Here is a 13,540-nt window from a genome sequence, read left to right on the forward strand (position 1 = left end):
TTATTTTATTTTTATAACATAATATGATAAATAAATGATTTTATATTGATGTAAATTAGTATAATAAATAATTATTTATTATAAGCTTCATTCATTTAAACTAATAAATATATTTAGCGAATGAATATATTTTTGTTGTACCATCTTAACAAGAATCTTATGATTCGTAAACTTGATCCAACGAAGACGTAAATTCTGATGGTAGAAGATGCCTTACAAGCAATGGGTTCTACCACATTTCGAGAATTGGGGTGATTAGAGGATTTTACTCCTTATTATCTGCTCTCGTGGAAAAATGAAAGTCGGAGGCTCACACCTTTGTATTACCGGTGGGTGAGGTTATCGTTACATTAGAAGACGTGACTCATATATTTGGCCTACCGATTAATGGAGAGGTTGTGAGCGGCTGGATAGATAGCAGTCGCGAATTCTTGCAGAGCCAGAGCATCGCAATTTTCGGCAGAAAACCCGTTGTGAGTAGTTCCTCCAAATCTTATATAAAGCTGGCATGGGTTTACCGTATCAAAGATGCAAAGCCATTTGACACTTTGGACTCTATTTAGAGATACGCCAGATGCCAGATTTTTTGTTTGTTGGGTTCGACAATCCGCGGCATATGCCCACGCGAAATATTTACCATTGCTATGTGATTTTCAGCGGATCCATACTTACAATTGGGAGCAGCATGTCTCGCGCATCTTTACAAGGCACTGTACCCTGCATCATGGTATGATACTAAGAAGATGGATGACCCTCTTAATCTTTTATTTGTTTGGGCAAGGGAGCCGAATGCCGTGTATTGTGCCTGTTCCGATGTAGTACCTTCCAGCGGCTGACGTACTAGTTTCTCGGAAGTAGCAGTTCCTATTTTAGTTTTGCATTCTATTAACAATGCATATTTGATTGACTTCATATTTTTTAATATTTTCAATGTTATGTGTTGCAGGTGGAGTCATTCCAAACGATCCATAGTGCAGTTATCAAAGACCGTAGCGATATTTAGCCAGGAAATAGACTACATGGACGAAGTTAATGTTTTTGCTTTGTGTGTGCTAATATCCAATACTAATATAAGATTTCTAATTTTCTAATAATGTGTTACAGTTTGTCTGGCAGCTGTACGAAAGATTAATCATACCCAACGAGTTACATGGACACCTTGAGGTGTGTAATACTGTTGCTCCGTTATTGTCATTCGAGTTTGTCAAATGACACCCTGCGAACCGAGTGATGTGTCAGTTCGGGTATCCACAACCCGTCTTGGAGCTAGCACAAATCATTCTACCAGAAGAACATTGCATCACTCTTCACGGAGTGCAGCTTCATGACTAGAGAGTTTTACATGCGGGTTGGATAGCGAAATGGGACAACCGTCGTAACACTCAGTTGCAGGATCTGCACCTCCTTCCGACATGGAACTTTAGACTGTCGGTTGAGTACCGTGATTGGTACGTGGGTTTGTTCGGGCATCTGCTGAGATTGTCGGAGCAAGTTCCTCAGTATTCGCCTTAGCCACCAGCACCTCAGGGACCACCTCAGTATGCAGTATTTGAACCGTTTTCTTATTATCTCCTACAGCAACTAGACCACAGTCAACACAGTCAGCACAGATACCACGGCCAATCCAGTGACCACGGCGAGCCCAGCCGTCGTAGCCATCACAGTCAGCACAGCCACCACAGCCAGTCTAGTGACCACGGCGAGCCCAGCCGTTGCAGCTGTCACAGTCAGCATAGCCACCACGATCAGTCCAGTGACCACAGCAAGCCCAGCCATCACAGCCATCGCAGTCAGCATAGTCAGCTCAGTGGGTATAGTCAACACATTCGTCAGGTTCAGTCCAGCCAGCAGATTTAGCCCACATAACACATTTAGCCCAGACAGCAATTGGTTGACTTTCCGTCGATCCCATCGCAGATTCCTATTGATGGGGATGGGGATGAGGATGATCATATATAGCAATAGATTGATGTTGATGTGGGTCATTTTTCAGATTTTAAGTACTATCCTTTCACCACCAAAGTCTGGTTGATAGGAGTCTGCTTTTGATTACACTTCAGGGCGGGCGTCATGTGATTCTTGTCAGAGTGCTTTCATCGCTCCGCATATGGTATTCGATACTACTTGTCTCAATCTACCAAATACTGGGCCGAGCTTTTTTTAGCATGAGGTTGTTGAGGAGTACACCTCCGGTACATCTGCGCCGGCAGAGGCAGGTGGGTCAGCCACTTCGAATGTCAATGATTCAGTTCGGAGTCATCCATATAACCTACGGACGGAAAGAAATCCACCTAATAAATTTACTCCGTCGCAGTTTGGTCAGGGCACGATGGGCAAGGGACTTAATTGGATGCTTGGAAAGAATTAACCAGGCATTTAGTAATTATGTTTAATGTAATTTTTAATTAATTTTTTGTAAGTTTACCTTATTGAACTGTAAATTATGGTTTTAGAATTAAGTTAATGTAATTTTTAATTAATTTTTTGTAAGGTTATTGTATCAAATTTGAAATCATCATCTCAGAAGCTGTCAACTATAATAACTCACATAAGTTAACATCTAACTTAATAATACAAACACAACAACCCACACAGACATTAAATTATAAAATTAACTTGAAACTACAAACACAACGAACCTAAAAAACATTAATTGACAAAATTAACCTAAACATACAAACACGACCAACAAAGATCTAGGGGCTATCATCATCACCAACTCCACTCGGTCCAACACGCTGAGGACATCGACCTCGACTATGACCCTGTATACCACAGAGACAGCATATCCGAGGACCACACATTTCTCATGAATCCATTTCATTCAGGTATCAGGTCAATTTGGGACGACCTTTCGACGTTCACCACAAGGCAAGATTAGTGACCCATGTTAGTCCCAGATAAGTAGGCCATGTCTCTAGATCGCTTAATGGTACAAACTCAAATCTGTAGACCTTATGAACATCTGTCATCTTATACACATCATTCACATACAGTTGCCAATCGAGACGCTAGTTAGCACAGTAAGCAATAACATGGCGACATGGAAGTCATTCCACCTGAAAGTGCCGACAGTCACACGATCGCCGTGCAAGATCAACTCCCAAGACCTTTCCATTAGGCATTTCATGCACCTCAAACACCTCATTTCGTTTAACAAACCGGTGCACAACTATATTTCTAACACGTTGCATGTTTGCTTCTATCTGTTGTTGTGAAAATACATAATAAGTAAATCTAGCATGCTTGCGATCGTGAGCCTCGTCACTCTTCTGCATAAATAGCTCGTTTAACCAATAATATGTTGCTTGGATGAGCGCCAACGCAAGGAGGTTTCAGGCACCCTTCAGCATTGAATTAATACACTCGACAAAGTTCATCATCATGTGGCCCATCGATGTTCCTCGTCAAATGCCAATACCCAGTTTCTAAGTCCAATGGCATCGCACCACCGGGCATATGCCTCGCCTCGCTTTTGCAACTTCTTATAGTTGATGTACTCATCCACCGTCCTTGAATACCCTATGTTGACAACAAGTTTTTGCAAGTGTGAAACTTTGAATGCCCTTAAGAAGTTGCTACCGATGTGCTTAATACAAACATCCACCATGCTCTTGGAGGTTGTCAATCACCTCCAAAATGATTTACTATTGCTCGGATTGACTTATGTCGGTCTGAGATTATACTCACGCCGTCTCTTCTAACGTGTTTTCATAAATTACTGAGAAAAAAGTGTCACGCATCAGCGGTCTCCCCCTCCTCGAGGGTAAAAGCGATAGACATAATATTTGCTTCCCATCTTGTGCAATAGCAACCAAAAGTGTACCTTTGTATTTTTCATAAAGGAGTGTCCCGTCAACCTGAACCAAAGACTTGCAATGCTTGAACGCTCTAATACGTGGATTGAAACTCCAAATACGCGGTGAAGTATCCTGACACTGTTTGCCTCCTCACTCCCGTTGTACAAGAGTTGTGTTTCTATTTGGACAATTGAGCCAGGCATTTTCCGAACCATGATCGAGAACCACCATGTTAAAGCTTGGTAAGAATCTTTCCATCCAAAGAAAACTTTGGCTATGGACTTCTGCTTTGCCAACCAAGCTTTTCGGTAACTAATGGTGTAGTTGAACCTTAACTGGACTTCTGCAATTATAGATTTCACCTTGATAGACAGGTCGGTCTCAATCAATGGCCTTATAACCTCAACAACTGTGTCCGAGTCTAACTTGAAATGATCCTGTAAAATCGTTTCCATGGTGCACGTGTGCCTACCGTTATATCTGTGTATCTCTCAACAACCTTTTTTTCGTATCAAGCTAGCTCGGATAAGCCAGTCGCACCCACGCCCATACGTCTTGCATTTTGCATAGAACGTCTGTGGCTCAAACTTATACATATTGTAGTTGACTCCTCTAGAGATAGTGTAACTTCTATTCCGATCCTGAACTCCCCGTCCTCAAGATCAGCAACACCTACACAAAATAGAAATTGTCACTCATTGATCCATCAAAAATATAAATTAAAAACGTATTATTCAATCATCACGTACCTATGTTTGCATATTCGGAGAATTCCAGTGCATGTATGGCATCAAGATCCAAGTTACGCATAAAAGGTGAAATGTCCATCGGTTGACTAACTGCAGGAAGAACCACTACATTTTCTACTGCTGCCTCACTTCCTACATCACCATCCTCATCTTTGTCGCCGACTTCATAAGTAGTTTCGAAGTCCTCTTCGCTATCATTGTTCATTCCTTCATACACTTCAGCTCTATCATCCTCTATATCTGAATCATTTTGAATCCTATCTTCCTCTACATTTTCAAACTCAACATACAGCTCAATTTTTGGTTGTCGCACCTGAGTCTACCAGTGAATATGGAACATATTATACATACTCGCTTCGTCAATGATCGGCATAATATCAAACTATATTAGACCACCAAAAACTATAATGGGATTCTAGTACAGAATACTGCGCACTCTCCTCAACATATCATTCTCCATGCTTTGACAGAGACTGTTCTGAAACTCCATGAACGTCACGGTGCATGAAACCACAAAAAAATGGATTTTCACACGCAAAGCTCACTCCTTTATGAGTATTTCGTATAATTTCACCGTTGTTATACACCATCAAATTTGCGGTACCTTCCATCACACTAGAAACATACTCAAACAACTCTCCTCTTTGCAATGAAATGGTACTGAACTTTGCCTTGTATAGGGAGAGCACTCAACACGCAAATCACGTGTTGCATTGCCATCGAAGGAGAGAGCGACACATCATCATCATGTCTCCACATGCTGAGTCAGCATGCCCTCCACGTATTGACAGCACGCCCGCACGTACTACGTCAGCATACCCTCCACGTGTTGTAACTATCCAACTAACATGTCCACTATTCTGTAAATATACCAAATGTCTCCATTTCTATGAAAACACTAATAATATTTTTATATGGAAANATTCCCACACAGACACAGTTGGGGTCTTGGGGAGCAAATTTAGGCTAAACCTGGAATGGTAAGTACAAATAGTTAGTTTCAACAGTTATGGAAATGCAGTATAAGAAAAAAAACAGTTATGGATATTGTGCGAACTTTTTATTTTTAATATTGGAGTAGTAATGGTGTTTTTTTAAAATGTGAATTGTTGGGGTGTTATTCTCAAATGTGGAGCCGTATAATTAGAAAAGTAGAAATCGGATCGTCCGATTTATTAGAGGTACACAAATCGGACCGTCCGATTTGTGTTAAAAAAATTAAAAATTTTGAGGTACAGAAATCAGACCCTCCGATTTGTGTACTTTCCACAATTTTGAAAAACACCAAAAATTACAATATTATGGTATATCACTACTTTTACTTCCATAACAAATAAAAAATAGCCAAATTGTGCTTGCATGTTAGCAAATGCGACGTAACAACGAATCCACTGGATTATTCAAAAGATGAAAACAATTATGGTAATTCAGTTGGACACTACCGGTTCTAAGTTCTAAAAGGATCTATTATGACTAAATCCCCATAGTGGTCCCTCAGATTCAGTCCGTGCATCGATTTAGCCCCTGAGATTCCAATTGCACTATTTATGTCCTCCAGATTGCACTCCGGGCAACATAATGGTCCTTGGGTGGAATTCCGGCTTGACTCAGCGACGACCTTGCTTATGTGGCACACCCACTGCCACATTGGACATCTAAAACGACGTCGTTTCATGGAAAAATGTATGAAAGCCCAAACGTCGCCGTTTTGATCACAGTGAATGTAATGGTTGCTTGGGTAAAGTGTTTGGCATTCGTTATGTCTTCTTCATATTTTTCTCATCTCTCTCAACGCTTGGTCTCCTCCTCCATAACCAGAGACAGTGGCAATAGCCTAGGACACTGCTGCTTGCTCGCTGCTTTCTTACCATTGTTGCACTAAACTTGGGGGAAGGTTTGTGGGAAGCCATTGAAGCAACGACTGAGGAACCGTTTAACAGAGCTTCAAGATAATAATTTTTTTAAAAATTTTTTGGATCATTTTTCATTCCTCAGACGGGCGATTGTTAAAGTTACTCGTATATGATGCATCCAGAATTTGTTGGAATTCACATGTTGTTAGGGTTTTACTTGTTCATATGTTCCAACCGATAATGGATGCTCTGTTTCTTTTCAATAGAATAGGGGGCAATCTCTGATGGTGTATAATGTGGGTGTTATTTGTTGTTTTTGTGTTTCATGCGTGTTAAATTTATTTTTTTCTCTGTTATGTTGCAGATGGATGTCGAAGTGTTAGACATAATGTTTCATCATGGAGAAAATTTTGAGAAGAGTAAAGATGGGAGATGGACATATTATCCTGACAATAAGCACTGTTTGGGTAATCTGGATGTGGACAGGTTGGATGTATTCTACCTGAGAAATTACTTCAAAGAGCTAGGCTATGAGACGATGAAGGAGGTCTGGTGGCAGTGCCAGGGATGAGTCTGGAAGTGGGTTTGAGGCGTTTAGACACTGATAACGAGTTGAGGGAGATGTGTTCTCAGGGTGGAAAGAACAATGGGGTAGTTGATGTCTACATTGAACATGGTATTTCAAAACCTGAGATACTACAAGGGCAGGATGTTATTGTGCATGTTGATGACCAAGTGAGGGATCTTGGAGAGCAAGCTGAGTCGAATGCCAGTACTGTGAAAAACCCCCCCTCTGAAAACTACTACCGAGAAGGACCCTCCGATGAGTTTGAGTATAGTAACATACAAGCCCCAAGCTAAAGAGGCATTACCGAAGAATACCAATATGAATTCAAAAATGGAGTCCAAGCCTAAGCCTAAGTCAAAGCCTAAGCCTAAGACAGTTTCCAAACCTAAACCCATACCCACACAAAACAAAGTCACTAGGTCTAGGAGATACTGTCTGAGGCCTTCAGGGAAAGGTTTTTCAAAAGCAAAGAGAAATGGAGGTGACCATGTTGTTCTATCCTCTGACTCAGGCTCTCATGACAGCTACGAGAGTGCTGAGGACGAGGTGTATAAGCCACAAGAGCCGAATGATAGTTCAGGTGAATCGGGCATCGGATATAACATTCCTTCACACAAGAAGAAAGTCGAAAAACCCAGTGCAAGAAAGAAGGTCCAGGCAGAGAGTGTAAAGGAAAAAGGGAAGGCCAAGGTTTGTGTTGATAATGATGAATTTGTGCAAGACATTTCTAATGAAGATGTGGACATGGGATTTGTGGAGGGAGGGGGAAAGGCTGATAATGATGACGCTTTTGATCCGGGGTCAGAATCGGATGGTGCCAATTCATAGAACTCTTTGGAGATGAAAATACCACCTAATTCAGAGGATGGGCTAATTGGAGAAGAAAGTTCAGATGAGGTATTTCCGGTGTTTAGGCATGGTGCTAGGTTCGGAGAATTGCATTTGGAAGTCGGCATGAAATTCAATACTAAGTGGGAGTTCAAGGAGGCAGTAAGGGAGTTTACTATACAAGAAGGGAGACGAATGAGGTTCAGGAAGAACGATAGCAAAAGGGTAAGGGCAGTATGTAAGGTGAAGGATTACAAATGGGTTGTGTACGCATCAAGGGACCACAAAGACAGTTGCTGGCAAGTGGAGACATTCTTAAATGATCACACCTGTCCAAGAGAGAATAGGAACAAGGCAACAAATAGAAATTGGGTTGCAGGTAAGTTGGTGAAAAAACTAAGGAAATCCCAATTTTAGGAACTGTGAGGCTACAACTTATTTCAAGACAAAATACGACTTATCGCTCAATAAGAATTCTATATCACAGGCACTGTGTGATGCTAGGAATGTAGTTTATGGGGATGCGAAGGAGCAATATGCCATGCTTAGGGACTATGGTGAAACCCTGTTGAAGACCAACCCGGGATCCACAATTTAGATTTGCACAAAGCCACAGCCTAGTAATGAGGTCATATTTGAGAGGATGTATGTCTGCTTGAGTGGGTGCAAATCAGGTTTCAGGGCTGGCTATCGTCCATTAATTGGACTTGATGGGGCCTTTTTGAAAATTGTATTCGGGGGCAAATTCTTTCGGCTGTTGGACAAGATGCTAATCATCTATATACGTTATTGCGTGGGCAGTTGTGGAAGTGGAGAACTTTGAGAACTAGAAGTGGTTCCTAGAGTTGCTACATGAAGACCTTGGAGACTATGAGACTCATGGGTGGAACTTTATCTCTGACATGCAAAAGGTAATCTCCTAGCATGACCTTTATAATCTCACGTTAAAATGTATTGTATAAAACTGTGTTCAATTGGTTTAGTACATAAAGTGCAGTAAAATTCTGTTATTGATGATACCTCTGTTATTGTTTGATTAGTTACTATACTTGTGTGGTATGCTGTCTGTTACAAGTTAGATAGATTCTGAATGGTGCAATTCAGGGACTATTATAGTGAATGATTATGAAAGTTAAGGACTTTTATGGTGAAGAGTGGTAAACTTAGGGACTATTATGGTGAACGATTATCAAACTTAGGGACTATTATGGTGACCAACTATTGTTGTCTTTGTTTCTGTGACATGATCTTTGCTGCCTTCAGGGATTACTACCTGCCATAAAAGCGATGATGCCTGATGTGAGTCATCGTTTCTGTGTCTGGCATCTGTGGCGAAATTTCAACAAGTAGTGGAAGGACTTGGAGCTGAGGGGACTATTATGGGAGTGTGCACGAGCAACTACATTTCAAGAGTTTAAGGTATGTAAGGACAGTGGTCTTTTTTGGCGTGAGTTTACATGGACTGTTTTCACCTCTCTCAATTCTTGCCATTTAGGAGTACATGGAAAGGATAAAGAGGCTGAACGAGGATGCATAGGCGTATCTTGACAAGTGGCCCAGGGAGGTATGAACGAGGTCACAGTTTAGACACAACTCCAAATTGGACTCGATTTGCAACAACGCTTGTGAGATTTTCAATTCAAAGATCAAGGAAGCAAGGGGAAAGCCAATAGTTACTCTTTTAGAAGAGGTGAAGATGTTTGTCATGAGGAATATGGCTGAGAACAAGGTCAAGTTGGACAATCACCTGGGGCTGTTACCACCGGTAATCAAAAGTAGGCTAGAAAAGGTGAGGAAGGAGTCCAGGAATTGGCATGCTATGTGGTCTAGAGATACTAGTTATGAGAAGTTTGAGGTTCATGGGCGTCCTACAAACCATGTGGTGGACTTAGGAAAAAGATTATGTACCTGCCAGTTTTGGATGTTAACAGGTTGTTTTTCCCAATCATCTTTGTTCCATTTACACTTGTCTTATAAATGATTTTTTGTAACCTAAGCTACCTGTATATGAGCACTTGTAGGGATTCCATGCATTCATGCTTGTGCTGCACTGGCCTGAATGAACAAGCACCCAGAAGATTTTTGTCACAAATTGATAACCATAGAGTCTTACAAGGAAACATACAAGTACCACATCAATCCTATACCTGGCCAAGCCTTCTGGGAACAAAGTCAGTATAACAGGCCATTGGCACCACCAATCAAGAGGAAGCTAGGGAACCTTCAAACAAAGAGGAGGAAGGACTCCGATGAAGGCACAAGTTCTAGCAAGAAAGCTAAGCCAGGTATAGCCATAAAATGACATCTTCGACAATTCACCTGCAGGTACTGTTTGCAAAAAGGTCATACTAAGAGAGGGTGTAAAAAGAAGAGAGCAGCTGATGCTACTCAAGCTGCGGAGGCTGCTAAAGACCCTAAAAATGCTACTACCCAGGCCATTGCCACTTCTACTGGCCAGGCCACTATGACTTCGTCCACACCTACTGCCACAACTACTGCCCAGGCCACTGCAACTACACTGCAACTGCCACTGCTACTGGTATAGCTACGGCTACTGCTACTGTTACAAATAATATTCCGTCTGCAACCAATTCTGCTCCTACTAGTCAAGCTTCAGAGATGAACTATCACAACCAAATTGTTTTGAACCAGAAGATTCTCAAAAAATACAACAGTAATTCAATAATACACCTTTTTATTAATTCTTCACTAATAACTCCGAAAAAGGTTTAGTAGGTGACGAATTTGGGTTTTCATTTGTTGTTGGTGTTTTGTGTAGTTCACTGAACTAAAAGCGGAACTAGCCGCAAGACGTGCCAAATTACCTGCTAGAAGAAGATCACCACCGCCAACCCCCTCTACAGCACTGAACCCAATAAGGGTGCAAGTTCAGCCACTGCCTCACGATTCACAAATTTTCTAAAGTTTGTACCGACTCCTGAATTTAAACACCCCTGAAAGAAGTGAAACTTAATATTGGGACATTACACTTGTGAAGTGTTTATTTTTTTGTTAAAAGAAACTGTGATTGTGCTCACTCTAAATAATGGTTCATTTTGTTAGTCAAATATGTCATATTACTTGCTATTGTCAAATACATATGGCTGTAATGTATAAAAACTATTAATGGTTTGCCATATTTTGGTTTAAATTAATTGATACTATGCATGGTTTAAATCAACCTTTCTATTACTTATTTACATGTACTATTTATTCATCTAACATGATATTACATTATAGTAAACTAAGATCAGTTACTGAAACCTTGTGATATTACCCCCACAACACTTTTATTCATTAAATTAGGTACTACATTACATTGCCATGTTCTCAACCCTTTAATAGAACCATTCCTACAAAAGCAACAACTACCAAGAATCTAAACCCAAGAACTTGAGTAATGAATTTTAGATTTCTAATGTCTGTCTCCATCTTGCCCACCCGCCATGCAAAGTTCATCTTCCTGTCACCGTCATCATCTCCTGAAACAGCTCTTTCAGGCAGATCCTCTTGCACACAATCTGCCCAAACGAATAAGCCACACCATTTTTTTCTACTTGTCTGCAAACAACCATCCACAATTTACTGTCACAACAAAAAAAAATTAATGGATTACAAATCAGTTACTTTCACTCACATTATAGTTGGGGCAACCAAAGAAGGGCTTGTTAGGATGTGCCTCCGTCGCTGACCACCTAAACACTGGGCGACAACCACAGTCGCACCAGTCCGGAACCCGCCCCTGCCTGCTTCGCGTTGTGCTTCTTGTCCAGTTCTCCGTTGACGATGACCGGTTCGAGCTTCCTGCAACGTGGCTCCCAGCTCCTCTCATGGGGGACAGCTATTGGTGTACACAACAGATGAAGAAGGAGACATTGATGGAGAGAACCAGATTGAGGGGAGGCATACGAAGTTTTAGGGTTTAAAAAGGAACAGAGGACTACATTGGGAAATTTTAAAATACAATCCACGTCATCTGTTCACTATAACGTCCAACGTGGCAGTGGGTGTGCCACATAAGCAAGGCCGTCGCTGAGTCACGCCGAAATTCAACCAAAGGACCATTATGTTGCCCGGAGCACAATCTGGAGGACATGAATAGTGCAATTGAAATCTCATTTATGAAAATTTAGTCAAATGATCCAACGCGTGCTACTCGTTTATGGTTAAGTTCGGTTGAATCTTGAAAACACGCAAAATAGTAGAGAGATTGATTTTTTATTTTAGGATAAATTATATGTTTTTTTTTAAGTTTAACAAAAATTTTAAAAATATTTTAAGTGTTATTTTGTTTTACTTTTGTTTTAAAAATTTTTTAATTTACATCAAATATATTTTCGATAGCTGAATTTTCAAAAAATTTAATATCAATCTAACAAAAATGCATAAAAATTATACTTAATTTACTTGCGTTGAAAGTTATTTTTATGAAATTGTTGTTGAATTAGTCTTAAATTTTGAAAAATTAGTCGTTGAGAAGTATATTTAATGCAAATAAAATTTTTTTGAAAAAAATTAAAATAAAATAAATAAAACTGTTTTAATTTATTTTATGTTTAATTTGTTCCCGCTCATATAAAATTTCTAGTTGCGCGGTTAAACTTAGCATATTAGTACGAGATAAGCCTCATTGTAGTCCCTGAAGTTGCACTCGAGCCTCATAGTAGTCCCTGAACTTAAAAGTTTCTCAGAGTCATCCCCGAACTTGCACTCCGGGACTCAAACTCGTCCTTCCGGCAATTTCTGGACACCTGGCGCAACCGGAAAACTGAGTTGGCAGGCTTCGTGACACGTGGGCATTACAACGGCTAGCTGATGTGGCAGAGTAAACTGTCCGGAATCAATTTGGTCCCACAAATCAAGTTAAAACCCTAATCCCCAATTTTGAAGCCCACAGTGCTCTGTCTTCTCTTCTCTTCGTTTCTCTGTTCTTGTCTTCCCCACAGCGCTCTGCTCAGAATAATTACTGCTTTCATTTGCTACAGTATAATCCCTAACACTGTATGTAGAAAAATCAAAGCACCAGATCATGACATAACCGTAAATTCACAAGAAGTACGATTAACCATAGAAAATTTTAATTTTCACAACATATCCGACTTCACCCAGAAAGAAAAGCTGATAACCTTTGAGCAACAAAACTCAATACACACAAGCTTAAAATTTGCAGCACAGAACGAATATACAAAATATTTCTGGTGGTTTTTTTATTCCCTTAACTATTATATCTTAATATTTGATGTGACAAAGAAAGAAATAGGGGAAAAGGGTAAAAGTTAACAATACAGAGTACAAACTCTAATTTCAAAAGGTTTTCAAATCACAATTTCGTACTTCAGTTTTTACTAAAAATCATATATGATTTTTTGCCCCCACCATAGCCATTATATTTTAGTTTCTGGTCTTCCTCTATTAAGAACGGAAATTCTATTTAATTAAAAAGAGTAATAAAATAAGTCATCAACAAATAGAAGCTCCAAACTCCAACACAGCCCAATTCAACATGAACAAAGAAAACCAGGTTGGTCAGTTACAAAAATTTTAATTTTGCAATGCAGCAAATGAAAGAAAAATCTTGAAGAATTTATAGCTTGAAGGGGAAAAAAGAAGCTTACCAAATCTCAAGGTGTGCAGGGTCAGAAAACCCTTCCTTCAAGGCATCAATGAGTAACTTCTCATTCATGACGAGGCACTTTACTAGCACTATATTTGGAATCTTTTTTGTATTGACATAAACAAAGA

Source organism: Arachis ipaensis, chromosome B01, assembly GCF_000816755.2.
Source record: "Arachis ipaensis cultivar K30076 chromosome B01, Araip1.1, whole genome shotgun sequence".
Taxonomy (NCBI): Eukaryota; Viridiplantae; Streptophyta; class Magnoliopsida; order Fabales; family Fabaceae; genus Arachis; species Arachis ipaensis.